Source organism: Etheostoma cragini, chromosome 17, assembly GCF_013103735.1.
Source record: "Etheostoma cragini isolate CJK2018 chromosome 17, CSU_Ecrag_1.0, whole genome shotgun sequence".
In the NCBI taxonomy this organism is placed as follows: Eukaryota; Metazoa; Chordata; class Actinopteri; order Perciformes; family Percidae; genus Etheostoma; species Etheostoma cragini.
The window spans coordinates 5,191,859-5,216,091 of NC_048423.1; the positions used below are offsets into that span (position 1 = coordinate 5,191,859).

The following is a 24,233-nucleotide window of genomic DNA, read 5'->3' on the forward strand; positions in this document are numbered from 1 at the left end:
CATTGAGCATGTTAGGGATGCTCTGGATCGGCGTATACAAGAGTGTGTTCCAAGTCCTGCCAATATCCAGCAACTTTGCACAGCCATTGAAGAGGAGTGGCCTAAGTTTCACAGGCCACAATCAAAAACCTGATCAACTCTGCGTGAGGCAAATGGTGGTCACACCAGATACTGATACACTGGTCCTCGCAAAAATACACATAGTGTTGCATTTCTAATTTTGGTCAGTGCATATATATACATATATAATACTAATTGTGTTACTTAATGTGTTCATCACCAGCTGGGATTTTAACAGCATCTGCATGAATTCACTGGGTCTGGGGATTTTGAGCCAAAACAGCTCACAAGTGAAACTAAAAGAAAAGGAAAGAGTTTGGAAAGCCAACAAACCATAGCACCTGGACACAAATGCTATCCACCTCCTGCAGGTGTTTTATGGTCATCTGGTGCTATGCGACAATACAAATCTTACTTACTGCCCTTATAAACCTCTTGAATTTGTTCTTACTTTCAACATTTGAGCACATTTTTCCCTAAGGCAACTCCATAGCACATTCTTTTTGCCAAGAAGCAGCAGCTGCAAACAAGGGCATACAGCACGTCTTCTGTCGCTGCCTGCGGACGCCACTCAGCACCCGCCCCATCTCATGATGATGATGTCATGACCCCAAACTGACTCAGCCATATGTCAACTGGAACACAGCAAGAGAAAAACATTGTCAGGATGGAGGGAAAGAACACAAAACAACAAAGTGGATGAACATGAATGGGGGAAAATTATGTTAATAATATAAAAACATAAGGGGACAGATTGCATTAAGAGGTGCTCCGGTAGTATCGAGCATTATTGGCTGTGAGCAAATTAAACACAACAGGCTGCAACGCCTCGGAATCCAACAGAATAAACCATCTGATTTTATTGGCCACAAATAAAAATGTGATTTTTGCAGAGATGCAGAGAGGGAAACACATTTTATTTTCTTCAAAATAAACAACATGGGCAATGATTATCAATGTTCCTCAGATTTTCTACAGGTGTTATATCAGGAATTGTAATGTCCTATAATGTAACAAAGCCTGGCATTAAAACAGTGCAGGGTTTATACTGTTAATGACAGGATATTACGGTAAGCCATAACCGGCTTGCTCTATAATGGCTACTGGCACCACTGATGTGTTTATGACAAGCAGATGCATCAGAATCTGGAGTGTGTTATTGGTTTTACACATTTTACTCTGCTTCGTTTTTGGTAACTCTTTCTGGAGATTATTTTTTATACACGACTGTAGTTCTCAGATGGTATTCTCTTATAGAATGGCTGTGTTTAATAGCATGTTATTTATATCACACGTGGTGCTGTTGTTCCGTCTGTCTTCTGCTTTTTTTGTCTGTACCACATAAAAAAATAAATGAAGTAACAACAATGCCATTAGACTTCCTTTGACCCTTTCTTTGGCATATTATGATAAGAGTAACAATCGATGTTTGATTTTTAAGATTATGTTACAAATATCAGCAAACAAATAGTATATCAAACTGAGTGTGCCTCAGTGTGAGTGCTGCCAAATGTTCCTTCTTAATCTCCATGATTTATTAAATTAGGGCCTACTAACATAATACATGTACTTTTTTGTGTCCTCCGTGAAGTAGTCATGGTTTAAGAGACTTAACTTTATCTAATTATAGTAAAAACCCACTTCCTTCATTAGTGCCTTCACAAACATGAATACAAGTCTAGACAAAAAGTAGTTTGGCAAAGGTATATATGTTATTTACCTTTGTGTTTGATAAACATCTGTTTACAATGTTCAACGTCTTTGCAGCTTCCTGCTTTCCTTCCAGACATTCTGTCCGGTTTCAGAATTAGTACGCACGCACGCAGACACACAAACACACACAGACACACACACACACACACACACAACGCAGCAGCAGTAACATTGATGAAAACAAAGGAAATGTTGGGCAATGATTTTGACAAAAAATACACATCAAGTCACAATCCAGAGATGATCTTCCCGCTCTTAATTTCTTCTTAACATTTTGGTTGCAGATGGAGGTTCAACAATAAAATAAATTACATGTATGTACAAAAATGAAAAGAAAAAAATTAAGGGAAAGGCACCAGCAATTGAAAGCAATCCACAATTGTCGGCTAATCCTTTGTGTCGCATTTGTGGCATTTCTTTGTAAATGTGTACTGTTATATTTTATGCATCTTTATTATCCCACACATCTTCCGCCGCAGTGTATGTGTTTTTTAGATGTCCTACTGCACAGGAAATTTTCTTTTTTAAGGATAGATAAATTGAAACTTAAACTTTAAAGAAAACAAAAAAACTTGCATTTACAGATGCACTTTCATGTGACTCTGTGTATTTTGGCTTATTTGAAGCTAATGCGCTTGCATTTGATTCTTTCTGACGTTTCTTTGGATACAAGCGTCAGCTAAATGACATGTAATGTAATGACAAGACAACCTGACTTTTAATAGCAATTTCATCCTGTACATATTATGTACAACACAATGTATCAACACTAGAGGAATCTCTGAATGTTCAAATTAAGCTGAGTTATTGCACATGGGACAAAGGAGTTTTTTTTACTCCTATTGCTCTTAAAGCTGTGTAGTCGAACTCATTGACCTTAGGGGAGTGCTACGAACTCAGATTGAAGGGGGTGGTTTGTGCAGTCTAATATAGGCCTTGCGGAGTAGTTGCTGGTCAAAGACACAAAGGCACATTCAACAAAAGCTATATGTCGACTATGTAGACATGTACATGTATATGTATACTGTAAATGTATAAAAGCAAGAGAGACAATTTAATTCCTAGCCTCCTATGCCTTAATACCACAGACAAGAAGACAAAGTGTGATTGGTAATGCCTACATCTCCTACTGTACACAGATACTGTACATGTTTTCTGCAGAGGAAATGGACAATATTTTCAACATAAACATAGTCTGCACCGCAGACATGCCTTAATTACTTTCTCATTGTTATAGAACACCAAAACGTCCACTCAGCTCACTCTAAACAGTAAAGGAAAGGCAGTACTCCTGTTAGCCAATAAGCAACTACAGGTCCTTGTCATGGATTTAATGTGCACATACAGCAGCATGATACAGTGAATTATACTGTAATTTACTGCAGAGCATGAAGACATTACACATATGCACTAAAAGTAAAAACATCATGCCATCTCTTATTAACTTTGTATTGATTGTTTAAAAAAAAGAAAAAAAAATTATATACACAGTATATACAGTATATGTATATACACACAGTATATATATACAAGTATATACAAAGTATATATATATATATATATATATATATATATATATATATATATATATATATGTATTTATATATATATATACAAATATACATACTGTATATTCACAAATATGTGAGCAAAGTCTTATTTACTTTAAAGATGAATAATTAGGGTCACTTTGATTTGACCACGCTTTGTTGAGTCATGAATGGACCCCATCTACCCAGTCTAAACCATTTAAAACAAAGTCCTTTGAAGATTTCTCTCACTGGTATAACAAAGTGCCTTGCACTTTTGGCTTTACAACAGACAACAGAACCTCCCCAGTGCTTTGTGCATCAGTGGAAACGATGAGGCGGAAAGCGGTTTGCAGACCTTTATTCTTCAGGCTGTTGTTTTAACAGATGCTAGTCTGGAAAGCCTATAGCAACTGTAGTCTGACAGTGAGACAGCACAAATGAGAAGTTTTGAGAGTGGATTATATTTTGCACTCATCTGGTCACAGAATATATACCCTTTTTTTCTTTTGTAAACTTTCTTTTAAATCAAGCAAATACGGGCTGGGGACCACACCTAACTTATTCCCTGTTACATATTGTTCTTATTCAATCAGGCAGTTCATAGATTATATTTACATTGTATAGTCATAGTTAATAATTAATTATGATCTACTGTTCAATGCCTGCACTGTTTAATTATGCACTATCATCGTTGCACACAGTCTTTATACCTTTCCTTATCATGGTCATTGCATTTCTGTGCGTGATTTTTATTTTTATTCTTATGTATGTGATTTTCTTGTATGTACTGTACGCGTGATATATGTGTGTATATGTGTTTGTTGTGTTATGGTTGTCTTGCTACTGGATGCCTAAAATGTCCTTCGGAATGAATAAAGTATCTATCTATCTATCTATCTATTTATCTATCTCTCCTGCAGCATTTTAAATGCATACCGCATGTGTAGTTGTGTTGACATTTTTTCAACACGTTAATAATTATGATTTATAATTTGTGCTCTGTGAGCATGTGCAGTTGTTTTTGATTGGAAATACAATATAATTGTTGTCTGTTACAGTGCACTACTAAAGTTATCATCTAATCAAGCCATTTTTGTCAATTATTAAGTGTATAAAGTCGTATTTCCTCAAAACACATGATACAATGTTAGATGATTCCAGCCTGTTTCTCATAACAAATTAAATCTTTAAAAAAAATTGGGATTTTCATGATTCCAGTGCAGTTACTAGCCCTATTTGAAGATTATTTTTTAGAAAAAGGGAATTTAATAGTTCTAACTAGACAAACATTACTTGTTAAGATAAATATGATATGTACACACAAACACATCCTGTATCCCATGGTAGACACAATTAAAATCCCCAGAAACCAAGCTATCTTATGTAAATATACGTGATACGCGCATACCCAACCATTTTTATTAAGACAAATCTCTTTAGTTATCTACTGACGGACAGGCTCTTCTCCTGAGGATGAATGTCCTAAAGTCCCAAAGGTGGATACTGTGATTAAAGACGTGTAAAGAAGTACAACAAAGATAAATTACAGTCTTCCATTTATAACCCAGCCTCTTTCCTCACACTGTGGCCATTACCCCAACCGCAGGCCAGGGAGTTTGAAATTTCTCAGCTTCGGTGATGCTGTTTATCATTCTGTTAAGGGCTGAGGAGATGTATCAGTTGTTTGCCCTTTTTAAGTGGAGCACCATTTAGTTATAGAATCAACAACATAATAATTATAGCAGTAAATAGCAATAGTCAGAAGATGTTTCAGTAGCAGTAAATTTCGGTACAAGGGTTAAAAATCATTGCGTCAACAAAAACAACAACACTTGCAGCAACATTCAATCCATAATCCACAATCATCATTTCTTTAAAAGTAAACTGGGGCCATCTATATAGAGGACTGTCAAGCAAAAAGGAATTTAAACCTCTGAGGTCTAAGGGCATTTTCTAAATATTTACATATCTCTAACATTTTCCTTTTAAGAGTATTTCCATATAACTTATCCCTATGTGTTGCATATCAAAATGTTTAGATCCAACTCATCACTCTTTAAATTTGTCCGAGCGCGTATAAAGATATAATTTGACCCTAAAGCCGAAAACTTGATGTTCGCTTTTTGGAATTCCTCTAAGCTTGTGAAAATGATAACATACCTTTCAATACCTGTTGCTTAAAATGAGTTGGCCATTGTTTTAGGATCACAAAAGTGCTGTATATAATATATTAATTCAACGTATAAGGGAGATTTTGTAACTTTGCATTTTGAATATGTTGTCCAACCATCATTGGACGCTCCGGCATGTCCTATGCCCTCAGAGGGTTAGACAGGAGTGCCCATTCACTCCATTGATCTTTTTCACTCAGGACAAAGACGTATAACTATGATGAATAATTTACTGAAGGGACAGGACTTGATTACCCAGTCTGATGGATCACTCGGCGCTTTGTCTTCCCTTCCTGATAAAATGGATTTAGCTCTCTCGGGCAACTTTAAATACTGCCAAGTACATTTAGTGGGGTGGGGGCAACGGTGGTCGAAAGGATGCTTTAAATGCTTAAAGAAACAGCATCACATCTCTGGCTACACCTGCCTTCATGTACAAGTGGATTTAATTAGAGAAATTAGTAAAGAAAGTCAGAAATTGAGTTTGTTTAATTTCCAGAATGTCCTTATATGTCAGAGAAATATTATGCTACAGTATAAGTTTTACATGTGACAAAAATGAGCTTGGGGGGATGATTTAAGGCCGACGTGTTAATGTTTAATAAATTGAGTGTTCATCCAAATAAAAGTTTGATGGGCCTTGAATCAAAATCAGAACATACAGCGAATGTATATGGAGGGATTTGTTTTGAAAGTTGGATTAAGTTAACATAGGTTCTTAAGTAAGGTGATGATCTGTTGACAACCAAAGACATTCCTAAGCAATTGTTAAATAAAGTCAAATTTTGAAGCTGTTAATTAATGATCAACGCCTTACTTAAAAATCATTTCCCCATGGATGACCAAAAAACTATGTATTGATTGCATTAGGTTTAATACAACATTTTATTAAGATACATTTTGCCACCAGTTTGTTGTCATTTCAGTAGTTTTAATTTTCACCAAGTGAGAGATTCTTTAGTTATTTCTAATGTCAATTACAACTTGGAGGGTGATGTGAGCATTGTTCCTTTACTTTTCTACTTGTTGTTAGAGTCTAAAAAATAACATTAGTGCAGCATTAGTATGTAGCCTACGAGCCCCCTCCATCTGCAAATGAAAATTTACACTGACACTCAGTCACTATACGAGGCCTGTAAGTGTGAATACAAATTGCAATTTGTTCGGAGATCAAGGGTTACGCCATGGGTTTTCTCCTTTTAATGAATCAGTCCATTTATTATTGGTGAAAGGAGATTAACCAGTTTGATGGATGAGTAGTTTGATGTCTTTGTCTTGATGTCTCCTTTGATAAAGTGGAAACCTGCATCAGCGTTCAGCAGGTTTAAGAGTTAACACCAGCAGTATGTATTGGCTGGAGATCAAAGGTGAAGGCAAGGGAGTTGTTGAAGGGAGTATGTCTTTTTTATGAATTTTATGAATTATACTTTAAAAATGCAGGCAGCTATTAACATACGCTTTTATTTATTAACTCTTTAAAGGAGGCACATTAATGGAAGGTGAATCTATGTAAAATAGTATTGCTATTCTGAACTTTAACTGGTTGCAACAGTAATGCTAACCATTCACTCCATATGTGTACATAGTTCAAAAAAATCAAAAATGCAATTGGTTAAATGATAAAACTGGAAAAATAAGAGTAAAGGTACATATTTGCTAAATAAGTAAATCAATTAGTCATCAGGCTTAAGTAGTGTTCAGTATTATTCATAATTCTTTATAGGTCAACACCAGGATAATTCTTTATAAATATCTCTGTTGACTCTATAGAGTGTAAACACAGATACAAATGTGAGTTTGTCACTTGTTTAGATTAAACTGCTGGTGATGTGATGATGACTAATTTCTAATCACACTAACACACTGTTTAGTTTCTAGAGGTCAGAGAATTTGAACATTTAAAACTGACTTACTGATCCTTTGTGATCAAACGGAAGAAAAAGCTTCCAACAGCAGCCCAGAGAAACCACACAGGACATTTAACATGGTTTGTTCATCAAAGGTTTAAAACAGCTACAAGACCCCTTCCTAATGCAGTTACAATGTAAGAAATGGAGGACTTTATCTTTCAGCAGTCTCTGCTTGGATGCAAACAAATATTTATTTACTGGTCTTTATAGTTTTGCTATGTAAATGGGAAAAGAGTTGTCAAAAGAAGACACTTACAGTACTGCACAGCGCACTATGACTTCCTGCAGCTACTGAACTCTTTTACAGTTTAAGTTTAAGGTACATCTTACTGACTCAAAATTGTCCAAGTTATATTGATTGAAAATTTGAAAGCTGTCACAACTTTGTTACGTATTTTTGTTTTAGGTATAAGTATTAGGTAGTGTGACTCGGTCTAAATACATCTGATGTCTTCATACACGTCTTTTCTTTGTTAGAAATCTCCCACCATTCCCTTTGATAAGTTGCCCACAGCAACCAGTACCACTTTTAATAGGCTTTTTAATAATCTAAGTAATCATTACTGAATTACATTTTGCTGCTTCAGTTTCAGGGTCACACTTTCACAACAACACTATGTAAAAACGGTTATGTTACTGTAATGCTTTTTGTACTAGGACAGCTCAAAATGTGTGCTGTGAAAAAGAAGTTGTTTATTAAGATAAACTTATATGAATGGTTTTTGAGGTGAACGATGTCAGTAGGACAAACCAAATGACTTTAGAGTTGAAGTGAGTGATTTACTCTTCGTGTGACTCTCATTTAATCTGCTCTTGCTTTTTACATTTCACGGGAGAAGGAGCTCATTTGCTGACTGGGGAGATGGATGTGGAGATAAAATGGCCAGATTTACCACAAATTGTGATCCACCCACCCACCCACACACACACACACACACGCACACACACACACAAACACATTTCACCCTTAAGTCGATGAGCCTTTATTCCTTCACTTGTTTTGACAGCTGTGTGTGTGTGTGTGTCTGTGTCTGTGTGTGTGTGTGTGTGTGTGTGTGGAGACTGGTCTCTGTTGTATACTCTCATAAAGCCCCATGCCTACTTTATTAACTGACAGTGGAAAGCGCTCCCATCCTCAGATCTCTTCAATCTGAAGAGGAAACTCATTTGCCATAACATGAAACTATCTTCCACCAATCCCAAGGATAAAATTAGTATTTGTTTAGATTTCATACGTAGAACCCACTTCACTTTTCGCACATTGAATAATAGAAGGTTACCAAACTGCAACCTGTGCACACAAAAATTAAATAAAAAAGATGAGAAGAGATGCTGGCAGACACACTGTCCAAACCAATATCTTATAGTTTGACATTTTTGTAAACGTGTGTCAATTCATGCAAATTTAGATGGGAAAATCAATCCCACTCATGTCTGTATGGTAAATATGTAACTTAGCATACAAACATAAAAGGGGGAAACGGCTTACCCTGGTTTTGTCTGAACAGGCCAAAACAGTATGTCCAAAGCTCACAAACAAACATGCTACAGCTTGTTTGTTAAATCTGTAGAAAAACCAAAAGTGTTTAAATGACAGTTTGCCAGGTACTTTTAATTAAATGACAAAACAAGTTGTTTGTAACTGTCCTTTAGAATGACACAACGCGTTTTTATGATCAGACGCCCCTATGGGCGGGAGGACATCGTTTGTCGGTGCGTTCCAAAACCATTCCAAATCCCTGTTGAAAAGGTCATCTGTTTCATGATGTGACAACACTATGGTTACGGTTTGGTTAGGTTTGGACACAAACACAACTTTGTAGGGAAAGAGCATGGTTTGTGTTGAAATAAGTAGTTGGTTGGGTTAGAAAACCATCATGTACAGGTTCCAATTACAAAATCATGGAGAGGTGGCAGATGTCTCCTGTGGCTAACTCCCACTTTTTCTGTCACATCCAACCACCCTCCAAGCCTGGAAATCTAGACGCAAATCCGAAAGATTAAGGGCCTGGCATGCAGTACCGAAAGTCGTCCATCTTGAGGGGCAGCACTAAGCGTGTATTTGAAAAACTCACTGCACGCAATTAGATAACACTACGACCAATCAAAACAATACATGGGGTGACATATTCAGAGCGGCATATGCTTAGCTACCAGCGGAGCTAACTGGCAGATTAAACTGTCGTCATCTGTTTACCTCGCCTCTGGCCCGCCTGTATCAGATACACCGATGTGATTGGTGCAACTCGCCTCTGGCCCGTCTATGTCAGATACACCGATGTGATTGGTGCTGCACAGCTACAAGGGTGTAGTTCATGAGCAACATTACTTGATGGCAGTGTAACTCGCGGAGCTAATTGTGCTCTTGCGAGAACTCTGGTTTTTCTCCTCTGATATCATGTTACTTTGGTAATGACTAATTAAAATATTGCTCATTTGTTTTCTCTGTGACTAAGACCGGTAACCATAGAAAATCAACGTTTACTGGTTGAGGACATTGTGTGACTACGAGGGCTGACAAAAGCCTTTTAATAAAGCACATTGTATAATCTTAAAAATACAAAAAAGGTCAAGGTAGACACAAGGTTGATTAAGCGGGATTGTTAAGCAATGCAAATTTAAAAAAATGGAAATCAATAATTGATTCAGTGGCTTTGTACCTTAATTCTCTAACATTTGACATGTTGTCCTTGCGAGTGTTTTCCAACAAACGGCCAGACAAAACATAAGCTGTTGTAGTTTAACGCTTGAGCAACTTGCTAACACATAAATAACTGTGATGAAGGTGTAAACATGTTGTGACTGGTCAAATCAGAGAACTCCAGACACCGGAGGTTACTGTGATAACACTGAACTCCGACTAAGAGAAGTTCTCAGTTATATAATAAGAAATTAGGTTCATGCAACCACATTTATTTGCCTTTATTTTACCAACAGCCATCTGTTAGCAACCCTCATAAAAACAATGAATATGTAACCTCGATAACCTTTTACTTGCTTAATGCAGTGTCACTCCAACCTCTTTCTAAATGCTTTGTCAGCTGCTGTTATCAGCTGCTTTATAGTTCTTGGCATCGCCACTGTTGCCATGCAGTCTCTCTCTTTCTGTGATGTATAAAGCAACAAACACCGGTTACATAAACCCATTCAGACAAATACTGACGTATGAGCTTCTGGTGTTGACACCAGCATTTTTGTCCTCATGACGCCATGACACTTCTATTAATGATCATTTGGACTTTGTGATGAATTGATGTACTCCACTTTAGTTAATTAATCTGAGCCGCTGTAGCAGCACTTACATTCAGTCAAGCAGGCTAAAATGTAAAGGGTAGACTATGAAGGATAGCTGAAGGAGGGAGGATGCAGCATAAGATTTGGGTTATGTTAGGTGTTAATGTAAAGCCTACAATTTTCGTCAGACCCCCCTTGCCAACAGGGAAATTAAGCCGTCATAGCCATGTATGCCATAGCTGCCGGACGTCTTTGACAATAACAGTATTCTTAGCTCCCAAAAAGATGGGAGTTGCTGGTCTACGCTTCCTCGATCTATAAGATATCAGTTTGTACTATTGTGTGGTTTTGGTGTTTGAAAAGGGTTCATTTGAATTGAAATATTCAAAATATAGCGTACATTATAACTGATGGCTGGAGAAATGACATCACTCTGGGTTGGAGCCTTTTTCTGAGAGCTGCAGTAATGAGCAGGCAACAGCAGAAATAAGGTAATGTAGGCTTGTGAACCACATTCACTGCAGGTCAGGGACTCTCCATGTTTTGATCGTTTAGGAACTTTTCAAACATCATCAATCATTCCATCACTGTCACTTACATGTTAACTCCTACCTGATGAGCTTTGCTGAGGTGGTTTCCCCATCAGTTGTCAGGATGGGTAAATGTGGTAGAAACCAGCATGATGGTCCTGTGGTGAGACGTTTCTCAATCCTGCGCCGTAGCACTGCAAAAAAACAAACAAACAACTTCATTTTAAAAAATGATTTAGCCTTTGAGTACTAAACTGCACTTTTAAAACAAGTAAATACCTATTTTTACGGAGTGAAAAAACATTGTCAGTGTTACACTTCTGCATGGGCAAGACAAGGGGCCTAATGCAGACACATTTCATCATTTATAAGTTAATAAAACACACTTGTTCAATCTAATTTAGACATAAAGCAGGTTTGTTCTGTCTTATGTCTGGAATTGATAAGAAGCATTTACTGTTTACGGCACCCATTGACAAGAGTAAGCCTTCAAAGGGAATGTTCCCAAGTTCTCTTTTTGATATTCCAATTTTTTCTTTGACACAATATGATATCCCACTCCTTTCAGCTGACTCATAAACATGTCCGTATGATTGGATATGATTGGTGCAAAGCTTCTGTGGAGGTACACATGCACACATGAACACACACACGCACACACACACACACACACACACACACACACACACACACACACACACACACACACACACACACACACACACACACACACAGTCGGCATGCTCTTATTGAAAAATAACCATTTCCGTTCAGAAAGAGCTGCTGTAGAGCCCAATATGAAAATTTTTCTCACAACAACTGGAATGACCTGGTTTCCACTGCTGCACAGAATTTTCTGAAAAACCGATGTCCTCAGCGCTGAAATCTATGGAATCGAGTCTCTCATATGTATTGAAACCACCAAAAGATGCTGAATGACTATATTTAGTTTCATAATTGAGTGAAATATACATTTCAAATATAGGTTTTCTACATCATCACTATATCAAATTATATACATATTAAAGTATTAAAGCCACACAATTCTCAAAAACAATACATGTTGAGAGCATTTTTTGTTAAAAAATCAATACAGATCAAAAATTGTGTTGCATTATTTTTTTTTCATCCAAGTAATACGTGCAGTAATTCCTCACTTACTAGATAATACCAATGTAATACTTATACTACTGATTGTAAAGTAGTCCTTATATGGGCTAGGGAGAGGGAGAGATAGAGATTATAATAATTATGAATCTTTCAAAAGATCATTATAGAATATTGGAAAAATCTAACAAAAACATAAGAAGACTAAATTGTCGTTTGAGAATATAAGCTGCCGGGGACTCTGCACCCTGTCAGAGATCAGAAGCGGAGACGGATCCTGACTAAATACAGGCTCAGTGACCACCAACTGGCCGTAGACACGGCTGCCCAGAGAGGAGCATATAAATATAAGCTCACTGCTCAACAGGGGAGGTAGAAACAGAGATACACTTCCTCCACTACTGTGAAAAAGTCTCTTCACTAAGAGATCTACACTCTGTAATAATAGACACAAAAATAGCAAATTTCCCCAATGTTAACATCAGAAAAGAAGCTGATAGTTCTCCTAGGAGAAGGGACAGCAGCTCCACTGGCAACTAAATAGGGTGTCAGTAGCTCAGTCCGTAGGGAGGTGGGTCGAGAACCGGAAGGTCGCTGGTTCAAGTTCCCGTTTGGACCAAAGCACAGAGTGCTCTTGAGCAAGGCACTGAACCCCTCAGCCACTCAGGGTGCTGGTCCAGCACTGGCAGTCCACATCTCTACATTAGTGCATGTTTAGGACCTGAGCATATGTGTGTATTTCAGGCCTGTGTGTAATAACAACAGAGTGTAAATTGTACTCTACTTACTTACAATAATTTTAAATAGGGGATCAATAAAAAGTACTAAATATGTAACAACCTGCAATAGATATATAGATAGAAAGATATTGATCCCAACAAAGTGGGAAATTATAGTGTTACAGCAGAAAAATATCATTCACATAGCACAGAATATAAATATAAATGAAATACTAGGATACAATACAATACAAATACATGAAATAATAATAGGATAAAATACAAGAACAAATATTTGAATATATACAAGTTTGGAATACAAAAATGTGCAACTGCTTAACTAGTGGGGACTAGTTAGGGACTCACCACTATAAGATTCCGACATTACCGACTGGTTTAGTATTCTACAGTGATTATATTGTATGTATTGTACACTATATTTACTATATTGTATCTTTCTGTGTTGTTGACATGACATGGTCCCACTGTCTCACTGTGTGTGATGTTCTCTGTACATTTTGGTCCAGGAAAAACAAACTTCCTGAAGTTAAACCAGGCTTGCATTTCAATTTTTTTCTACTTTTTTGGTCTCACTCTTCCTCTCTCTCAGTTTCTTCTTCCCATGCTATTGTGAACAGGGTAGACAGTCAGTTGATGCAACAACAACTCTGCCTGCGGGTCACTGTCTACATCCACACACACTGGGAATCATAGCCCACAGCCCAAACTTTCTATACCAAATGTACCCCTACAGTGACAGAACATCTACAAATATTGAATCACTAAATCAATATAAAGGTGTGAACATCGATGTGTTTTCACAGTGCTGCAGGGTCAGGGTGACCCACGATGGTGAGAGGCTATTGTTCACTTCACACGTGAAAACTGACAAATGCCTACATAACAGGTTTAGAATCACATCCTGTAAGTGCTATAATGTAAAATCTCAAATCTCTGTAGCTGAATTTGTTTTCTTTGCTACAGTTTTATTATACATTCTCTCACTATACACTTTTGAAATGTTATTGTATCAAACAGCTGCTCTCATAACGGTATTATTATACTTTATGATTGGGAATATTACAAACTTTTTAAACAAAATTTTAGTAGTTAATTCAAACAAATACTACACTTTCCCTCCTACTGTATATTGACAAGTATACTATGTATTGCGCTATTTAAGCTGTATTTCTTCTAAAATTCAGCCAAAATTCCAGAATCAAAGTATGAAAGCTCTTACTTTGTACTACTTATGTGGCTACTACTTCTGCTCCTATTGTTATCACAAGTGTAAATGACAAATAATGGTAACAAGGAAAACATAATTGCACAAAAGTGGAATTACTTTATGTATTGTTTTTGTAGGCATATGTCTCAAACTAAACGGGGTAGACACAACAACACAAAAACATATAGAATATAACCAGTGCTGGTTACTTGAGAAATGGAATAGTAAAAGTAATCACATTAATTCAATGATAGCTCAGCAGAAAGTAAAATGTGTTACTTGTTACTTTACTTTTGTTATTCAGTACAACTGCGTCAAAGGATTCTTTAAAGCTTTAAAGCCTCACAACACCCACACGTTACATCATATAGAAATAGATAATGAGACATTTGTGGTTTAAAAAGAACACACAATGTTCAAATATGAGTCTCTTTTGTTAGGGGGGACATGCTCCACACTTCTTGCTCCAGCACCAATTTGTAATTTATCCTCCCATCATACTCCTTCTGGTTAAATAGTGAGCAGGCGACCCTATCAAAGTCATGGAGCTTTAATGGGATTAGGAAATGTAATCTGACAGAACCAAAATGATTAGTCAATGTTTTATGTAGCTGTGTACGGAATATCTTTCAGATTCGAACAGTTGGTCAGACAAAACAAAACCTTCAAAAACATCACCTTGGGGTTTAGTTTCCATGCCTTTTTTTTACTACTGCCTAACATTTATTTGAAAAAAAACAATAAATAGGGTAAATAATAGTAGATATATCAATAAAGAAAACTGCCCAACCCATGTGACGCAATGTAGGCTCTTTCACAAATATACATTTTAAAACACAACACTTATTTCCGTCCTGTTAAACCTGTTTTATGCACAAAAACACTCACGGCATGTGAGTCACAGTGCTGGCATCTTGTTTTTGTTTTTTTAGCAACACCGTTTTAACGCATTATGCAGTCCAATAATCCTCACTCTGTAACATACTGGTGAAAAAGCATAAAGGTTCTACTGAGCATAAAAACACTCAAATGACTTGCAAGAAAATATCTCAGTGGGAGAGTGGAATGATACAACAAATTAACAATGAAAAATAATTACTGATATCAAACTGATTAAAAATTGTTTGATGATAAGAATTTATATAAAATAGACTAAATGTATCCAAATGCTACAAACATCTGTGTCAAATGCAATGCGGAATATGTCACCTTATTTCACAGCCAAGATACAAAAGTGAAGTAAATTATAAAAAATTATTTTTCTAATTATTTTAAATACAGTCCCGATACCCCTGAAATTCTATCAAACTATTCTTAATTGCGCTGCTATGCCCTGCAGTGCCCTGTTATGTCATGCTCCACCCTGCAATGCCATGCAGCTATGCCATGATCTACTACAATTACTATTTCTAGTCATAGTTCCATTATTTTTATTGTAACTATTATTGCCACCATTCATTACAACCCCAACCGGTACCTCCAGAGACCGGCTACCAAGAGCCTGGGTCTGTACGAGGTGTCTCCCTAAAAGGGAATTTTTCACCCTGTCACACTGAATCCCTGCTATTATAAATAAAATGTAATTTAATTGAATTAATTTGTACCCAGAGAGGATTGTACATTAAACAGAAAAGAGAAGAAAATGACTGATTTATGTAAATTGCTAGAAAAATTCCTGATCCCTCTTTGCTGTAAGGGTGGGTTCTGATGGTCGCTGGCTTACAGCAAAGAGTTTTCGGCATTCCTTGTCCTAGAGAAATGTACATACACATTTACAAAGAAATCAGGCAAATGTCATGAAGTTTAAAGTTCCTTTCTTACATTGTTGGAGGATTGTGAACTTGGGGAAACCTTTGACACTTGAAAGTGATACATCCCTTAGGAATGCTGGTGTAACCTTTATGTCACATATGTTATCTTGTCCGGTGTCTCTTTTATGTCATGTTATAACCTTAATAACATATAAACCTCACGTTTGTGTGTACTTCCCTGGGGAGGGTGGTTTTACTTTGATTATAATTTGTCTTGTTACAATGCCCTTTTGTGAATTGTCTAAACAAGATCAATAAATGCATGTTTATATAAAGAATAATACAGTCCCATAAAACAATAACACGTCAAACATGACCATACAACCCATCTCACACAGCTCCAACACAAACAAGCATAAAAGCTTCACAGAGGAAGTGTATATCACAGACATGTATTGAATTTCAAATTGAATGTGTGTCCATCCCACTTTGTGTCAATAAGATTTTCTGTTATATTGTGTCAACGTCAACAAAAGATATACTGTACATTACTCCCAACGAGTTGAAAATGACACATAACTCCCACATTGTTCACCTCTTCCATTGTCATTTTCAGAAGTCAACATGACTCAGGTGTGTATGAAGCACAGGCCAGGATGGGACTAGCATAGCTAAAATAAAAAAGAGTGCTAGAATGCTTCTGTCCAAAGGTAAATAATCCCAAATAGTCCCACACATAACCCCTAATTAAACCACAGCTTGACGTTTTCATCTCATCTAATACAAAATAAGGATGAAGGGACAAAGTCAAGACTTAACAATATATAACCTCTTGATTGAGAAAAGATTCACTTGATGTGTATGATGTTACTACTTCCTGCATTTGTCATGACAACAAGAAGAGAGTAATCACAAATTAGTTGAAGAAGAAAAATAAATAGCAGAGCTCAACTGTTGTGTGATTCATGGTATCAGTCGACCTCTGCCTTTACCAGTATGTCATTTTTTCTGGATTTTCAACTTTGTTAAACTACAGACATGACTAAAAAGCAGGGCTGTAGTACTCAAGTCCGGTCTTGGACTCGAGTCTGGACTCAAGACCGTTTTTCTATGGAATCGGACCTGTCTCTGACTCGGTAGTATCTGGACTTGGACTTGTCTCGGACTCGGCCACTGGTCTTGCCCAATATGACTTTTGGTCTCGACTGAGGCCAGTTGTCTTTACCAGGGCTAGCAACTCTCACGCATTGGCCGTGAGACACGCGCATTTGACTGGTTTTACACGCTCACACGCCACACCCCCGATGTCTCACGCTGAAGTGTCAGCCCGGTCGGTCAAATCTTCTGAAAGATGAGTTTATCGATAGATCTACCTGTTGAGCCACTCGCAATCGACTAGTTGTGCTTTCAGAGACTGTGAGGCGGTTCAAGAGCGCTCCCCGGCTTCAGGTATGTGCTCTGAGTATTACAGACCGTCCGTCGCTTCGTGACCTCTCTCTCTGTGAAAATGGAGGTGAGCAGCGCGGCTAATGTAGCAACTAATGTTCATTTTAGTGGACCCGCTCTGCTGTGGACAGTGACGCGTTGCATCCGTGCACACCTCCGATGATGAGCAGCGTACAGCTTCCTCTAAACTCTGTCAGAGACCAGAGACCCAAATGGGCCTCTGTGTCTGTCAGACGGTCTGAATGAGATCCACCATATCAGCGGAGCACTGACATGCACAGCAGACTATATTACAACTCTCCAAATCTCGGACAACAGAGATGGGAGGAGTTATATTTAGAATGTGCACAAAGTTGTAAACATGAACAGAAATCTGATGAAAGAGATCTGAGCTATACTATACTATATATACTATACTATACTGCAACGTTGGGCCACTATTGTGCTTCTCTAACCTCTGTGCATCTCTAAATGAAACTGTACATAATTAATTTGATGTTTTATAAAATGAACAATAGTCTTTATTTTCCCAAAAAGTAAATACAGTAAGTGGGGCCCAGAGGGTGAGGGCCAAACATTACTGAACATTGGCACAAAGGTTAAATGATAAGAATCTATGTAACTCAATGGTTCTTATTCTTTAGAATTTCAGTTGTCTTAGTTGATCCCTCAACATTAATTTAACTTTGGGTCACTGGTCCCTACACCAGGCAGGGACCCCTGGACCTGTTCACCACAGACCCAAATCTTCTCAGCTGTTGCTGACATATGCTACTGACTCTTCATGTGGTTCATTATGTGTGGCACATTGTCTGGATCAGTTCTTATATCATAAGAAGTTAATAATGTAAATAATGTAAATGTGAAATGCCCTAAAACCTGTTGATACTACAACAACACAAAGGTCCTTAACCCTACAGTTTTGCACGTATCATTTAACACTTGATTTCTCAATTATTTAGCAAAAAAACTCTCCAGAAAGTGCCATTTAATGGTTTATTTTTCAAATTTTTTTTCCTGGGGGGGCATACCCCCAGAACCCCCCTAGGGAGAGCCCCATCCACCCACATATAACAAATCCCAATTTAAACCCTGAAGGATGAAGACCCAAAGAAATTGCTTTGTACACGGCAAAATATGGGTTGGCCCCCCCAAATCTCACTCCAACGTTTGGGGAAAAGTTGGCAGCCCTGCTTTATTATGTTAATGATAATATTGGAGGGAAACTGAAACACAGTTCAGGGGGGATATTGTTCGGCTTTTCACAAGTTTAGACAGCTAACGTTAGCTAACGCTACGCCGATGTTTGCTAACGTTAGCGCACCAGCCTTCGGAGTTTCCTATATCTGCGTCCACGTTGTCAACATAAGACCTGTGACGTTAGTTTGAGCAATCATTGTATGTGTGTGTTAACGAACATATGTAAAATTACACGCTGTTCATTGTTGTTTAACCAAACTTTGTTTTCTGAAAATACATGTATTTCCTATTAATCCACGTCCAAATAACAACAGAATACAATATTTTTAGGGAAGCCATAAACCAACCATAGGGCTAAGCTCTGTAATACTGGTCACTTCCTTTCTACACTACATCTGTAGTGAAGCTATGTTGTCATTTAGTTGCTCAAATGCTCAGTACTAGTACTACTGTAGTAGTATCAGTTCTAATGTTCAGTACCAGTACTACTGTAGCAGTATTGTCTATGTAGCTATTATGAGTTATCACCATATGATATCAAGAGGAATGGCTATACTCATATATCCCGGGTGTTCTGACACTGTTTTTGCTTTCATACCAACAAATAAATCAAACTGATTGTCTTGATACTGTCATGCACAAGACCTTTATTCTGTCCTGGAATCGGTCTTGACTCGGACTCAAACCTCTCTGGACTCGGTCTTGACTCAGACTCAAACCTCTTTGGACTTGGTCTTGACTTGGACTCGACTAGTCCTGGTCTTGGACTTGTCTTGGACTTGACAAGTGTGGTCTTGACTACAGCCCTACTAAAAAGTATAATAGTGAAATGACACACAGTGTCCACAGCGTATGTCTCAATATAGGAAAAGTTAATATTTCTAATTTAAACTAGATTTGTAAGATTTGGCAATAACTGTGGTTTTGTTGCATCAGGTATAACTTGAAGTCCCACAGATCAGAGGCACCTAAACAAAAGTTGTAATGTTTAATGTTTATGTAAGGGTTTAATGTCTAAATCAGAAATATTACTGTTAATGTTGTTAAGCTTTGTTGTTCTTGTTTTTAGCCGTAGGCCTATGTCTACTTCTGTGACTGCAACAAAAACCCAGAGTCAATTTCCCTGTATGTGTTCACACTTGACCATGAAAACCAGATTCTGAGTCTAAGAGAAAGTTTGAATCTCCTACATGGCTATTTTACAAAATAATGTAAAATGTTGCACGGAAAAGTAAGTGTGTGTTGTTCCAGAAAAGACACGTGCTGAAGAGGACACATCCTTTTTAACAGTAAACTGAGGCTGAGCGAGCAAAGAGGCCTCCAGTAAAAATAGCATGTTGGCTGGTAAACAAAGCGGCTTCAAAAAGGAAGTGAGAGGTTTAATATCAGTGAGTAGATGTGGCGACAGAGCACAGGGAAAATCCAGAATCAATGTGTTTCAATTCTTAGTACATGGCCCACTGTAGCATATTTACATTTGACTGGGGTTTATTTACAGGTCCTTGGTAATGTCTGAAATAACAGACTGATTCCTAGAACAATAAGCCATGATGAGCCACCGTGACTAAGCTATGCATGTGAATAATATTCCTGGGCACCTGCAGGGTTTAACACAATTGCAAACAAAATCACATACGAGTAAGAGCAATGATTATTTTTTCTATACACTCTTAATGTCTTTGTTTACACCTCAATGTGCTACCCACATTATTAGCATCCCTAAACATAACAGAGAAAAGGAAATTAGTTCACAGACAAAATATTAGAGTCTCTGTTTTAATAGCCCACTCACATTCTCTAAGATAAATTTAGGTTACATTGTGTGCCAATGGTTTTCAGTATCTCTCGCTTGATAATACATCCACAAATGTTAACTTATAGTATAGAATAGTCAAAGTGAAATCAACAGAGGCTGAAGTATCTTAACTTTTAACCCTGTATTTGTCAACCTAAAAAACACTGGATCCTACATTTCCCATAATGCAACTAAGACCCTTGTGTTAAAAAATGTGTCATCATGTCTGTCCTTACAACAACACACCCATATCAGAAAAATATCAACGCAGAGTCCTCTTGAGCCATAATTGATGCAAGTTCTTCCTATTTCCGCTTCATAGCAGTATTGAGAACAATGTGTATCCCACAATTCAACACAGTATACTGCATCCTACCAGTCTGGTTGTTGGCGGTGATGTGCCTATAGACACAATCCATTATACTATGTACTACTTCTAATGACTAGTAAATCGATTGATGTTTTTAAATTGGTGGAGTTCCCTTTTAATCAGACGAAAAATAACATATTTGAAAACATCAGTGATTTATTTTTCTCCGTCAGCAGTTAACTTAGCAAGCTAGTCCTAGCCTGATTAACCAATAAAACTCAAGTGGTCTGGGCGTCCAGATAGCTCAGTACTAGAGCGGGCGCCCATAGATAGAGGTTTACTCCTCGATGCAGCGGGCCCAGGTTCGACAGGCTGCGACCTGCAGCTCTTTGCTGCATGTCATCCCCCCCACCTTCCCTTTCATGTCTTCCTCCGCCCTGTCAAAATTAAAAGCCGAAAATGCCCCCCCCCAAAAAAAATCTTTGATTAAAAAAAATAAATCTCAAGTGGTCCCAGGAGATGGCCAATAGTAAGATTTTGGTTTCATACTTTTGAAAAATTATGTGTGCAAACGTATACACAGACAGGTGTGTAAGAGGGTAAGTGAACAGTCAAAAATACTAAAATCATCCCGCACACTGTCGACACGTACATTTAGTGACAAGCTACATTTCAGCGAATTGACCTTCGACAGGCATTTCAAGTGACAACAAGTCCTCACAAAGTATACAGTATACACAGCTTCCTTGATCCCTTAAAATGGGCTATCCTGTGGAAAAATGTAAATATATATGAGGACTTGTTGTCACTTCCATTTCCCGACACAGTTTGTTGGACTAAAACAGGCATTCACTGAATTTACTATTACTGTTGTCAGTGTGCAATTTGTACATTAAAAGTACTTGTGTGTGTTTAATCACGTTTGTGAAACAGTGTTCCAAAAAAACATACAGATAATTGAGGTGCTAGGTGTTCATTTAGTTGTAATTGCTAAATGGGGCTTGGTTGCACTTAACAGAATATGTACATGCGCTGTACAGTATTTGCCTTTGTGATCAGCCCCAAAATAGCAGCTGCTGTAAGACGTCCTGACATATGAAAATAAAATTCCTTATTGGCAGAGAGTCTTTCCCAACACTCTGTCAACTCTATTCATATAATGCTCTGTTTGAGTATTTACACATGTACAAAGGCCCGGCATAACACACAGACATTGCACAATGTGCATTTACTGTAAAATGAGGCTGTTTGAATGAGACACCGGGTTTGGATTCCTGTTCTCTTTTTACCTATACTGTACGTAAAAAAAAAAATTAACAGATATTCAAACAGACTAGATGTATTGTAAAATGTCATCATTTTGGCTCTACTTCTTAGGAGTCAGCAGTTTAAACCGGGTCAGGTTTAGAGCTACAGAGACAGGAGCTTGTCTATTTGATATGTGAAAAGTTAGCTGAAGTGTATTTCATTTCCATGCTGAGAAACATAAACATAGGATTGATAGATTTTACAAAATAATACTCACAAAAATAAATGTTATTCTTCAAAATGTTTTATAAATTACAACTCCAATTATAGAAATCCAAATAGTATTGGGTATATAACCCCTAACAGAAGTACACTAATGCATGATTTTCAGAAGCAGACTCCTAAAACATGTTATCAGTTCAAAATCATTTCTACAAGCAATTTTCATAAAAGTAGGAAAAGGAGAATCCAATGTTAATTATTTTTGTTTTAGTGGAACAGAGAATCAAAAAATCCCTAACCAGAACAAACATATACTGTATATTAACTTTCAAAGAGCATACATTTAATTTAATATAAAAGTATGTGTCTCCTAGGTCCTGAAAATTTTACTTCTGGGAGATGTGAGGCTATTAGTTCACGTCAACAGAGCAAATCTGTATGAAACAGCGTCTTTACATGCTACAGTAATGTTACTGATTATCTTAAACAAAGGATAAAGTGTTGTGATGTGCCTCAGACGATAAAAAGTCTCTGAATTGAATGTGTAAATGTCAGCGAGAAGAGGGAACAAGCTCTTTCACACATCCACGTGCATGCAAATAAATACATATACAGTGACACAGTGCTGTACACCAGGCCGTTGTCATGAACCATTTGTATGAATAGCAATGAAAAGGAATGCTGTGTAATTCGTCTGTATTCCTGAAAAAAAATACTTCTGCTGTACTGTACACACACACAAGCTACATGTTAGCCCATGACATATGGTGATAAATTCTACAAATTAATGAAACTCAACTGATGAGATCGTCAATGATCTTCCAAAAGCTATTCTCTCGTTTAGTGTTTAGATGATGGTGGTAAGTAGGTCCTCTCACAAAGGTGTTAAATTGAGTTGAGATCTGGGGGATTATGATTTACGTAATTATCATACTCAATAAAACATTTAGAGACATTGCATGCCCTCTATGGAAGAATCTTCCGTTATGTAAATGTATTACCAAATTAATTTGTCACCCATCTGTATCTGCGGATGTACAATAACACATATTCATAAACCACATGCACAGCTGGAAATGAGCGCGCACACACACACACACATTCGCATGCATTTGTGCATACACAACATTATTATTATTATTATTATTACTTTTATTAAAAATTTGCATATACAAATGCACCCAAATCTATATACCCCACATACACACACACACACACACACACACACACACACACACACACACACACACACACACACACACACACACACACACACACATACATCCTTCGTATGGACAAGATAAATTTGACATGTAAACGCACATTGACGTATATGTATATAAACACAGAGTTGAATATGTCAAAAACAAAATTAATTCACACAAATATACTCTATACAAGTACATCCTGTATATCCACACACACACACACAGTAGTATAGCAGTATAAGTGCACACCAACTGTATGGTACACCAACTGTATAAACACACACACACACACACACACACACACACACACATGGACAACAACATGTATATTATACGCATGCATGCACAGACTGAAACAAACTTTTACTGTTCACAAACACAAATAAATATATAGTATACAACTGTGTAAACACAAACACACACTCACACACACACTCACACACACACACACACACACACACACACACACAAACACAGAGAACAAGTTAGCGAGGTGATGATTAGTCAGTCAACAGTCGCTATTGGCACAATGTGCCACCCACGGACTTTGAGCACGCAACGCTGTCTGACTGAAACCATAAACATGTTTATATTTACTCACTGTGTCCTTTTAGATCAGAAAGACAAAAAATTCAGTCTCTGACATTTAATAGCTTAAACTAACCACTATATGCACACATTGTCAAATGTCCCCTTAAGAGATTGACTAGGGTCAAATCAACAAAAAGGTCTCATAAAATACAATATCTACTGTTTTACTTTTTATAATTTCCTGAAAAAAATGTAATACTGTAGGAAACATTTAACCAATCAACAGGATTAGGGGGAAAAGAACAGAGAAAAGTAAGT

General features: G+C 37.3%; 1 long non-coding RNA gene across 1 annotated transcript in view; it reads right to left on the minus strand.

Moving 5' to 3' along the window:
- Positions 1-560: 560 nt before the first annotated feature.
- Positions 561-24,233, minus strand: part of LOC117960150 — a 71,608-nt gene continuing 47,935 nt past the window's right edge. Inside the window, exons 3-4 of the long non-coding RNA XR_004660078.1 lie at positions 11,219-11,344; positions 561-695 (exon numbers count right to left, since the gene is read on the minus strand). This is a non-coding gene — a long non-coding RNA (uncharacterized LOC117960150). The remainder of the gene's footprint in view (positions 696-11,218; positions 11,345-24,233) is intronic.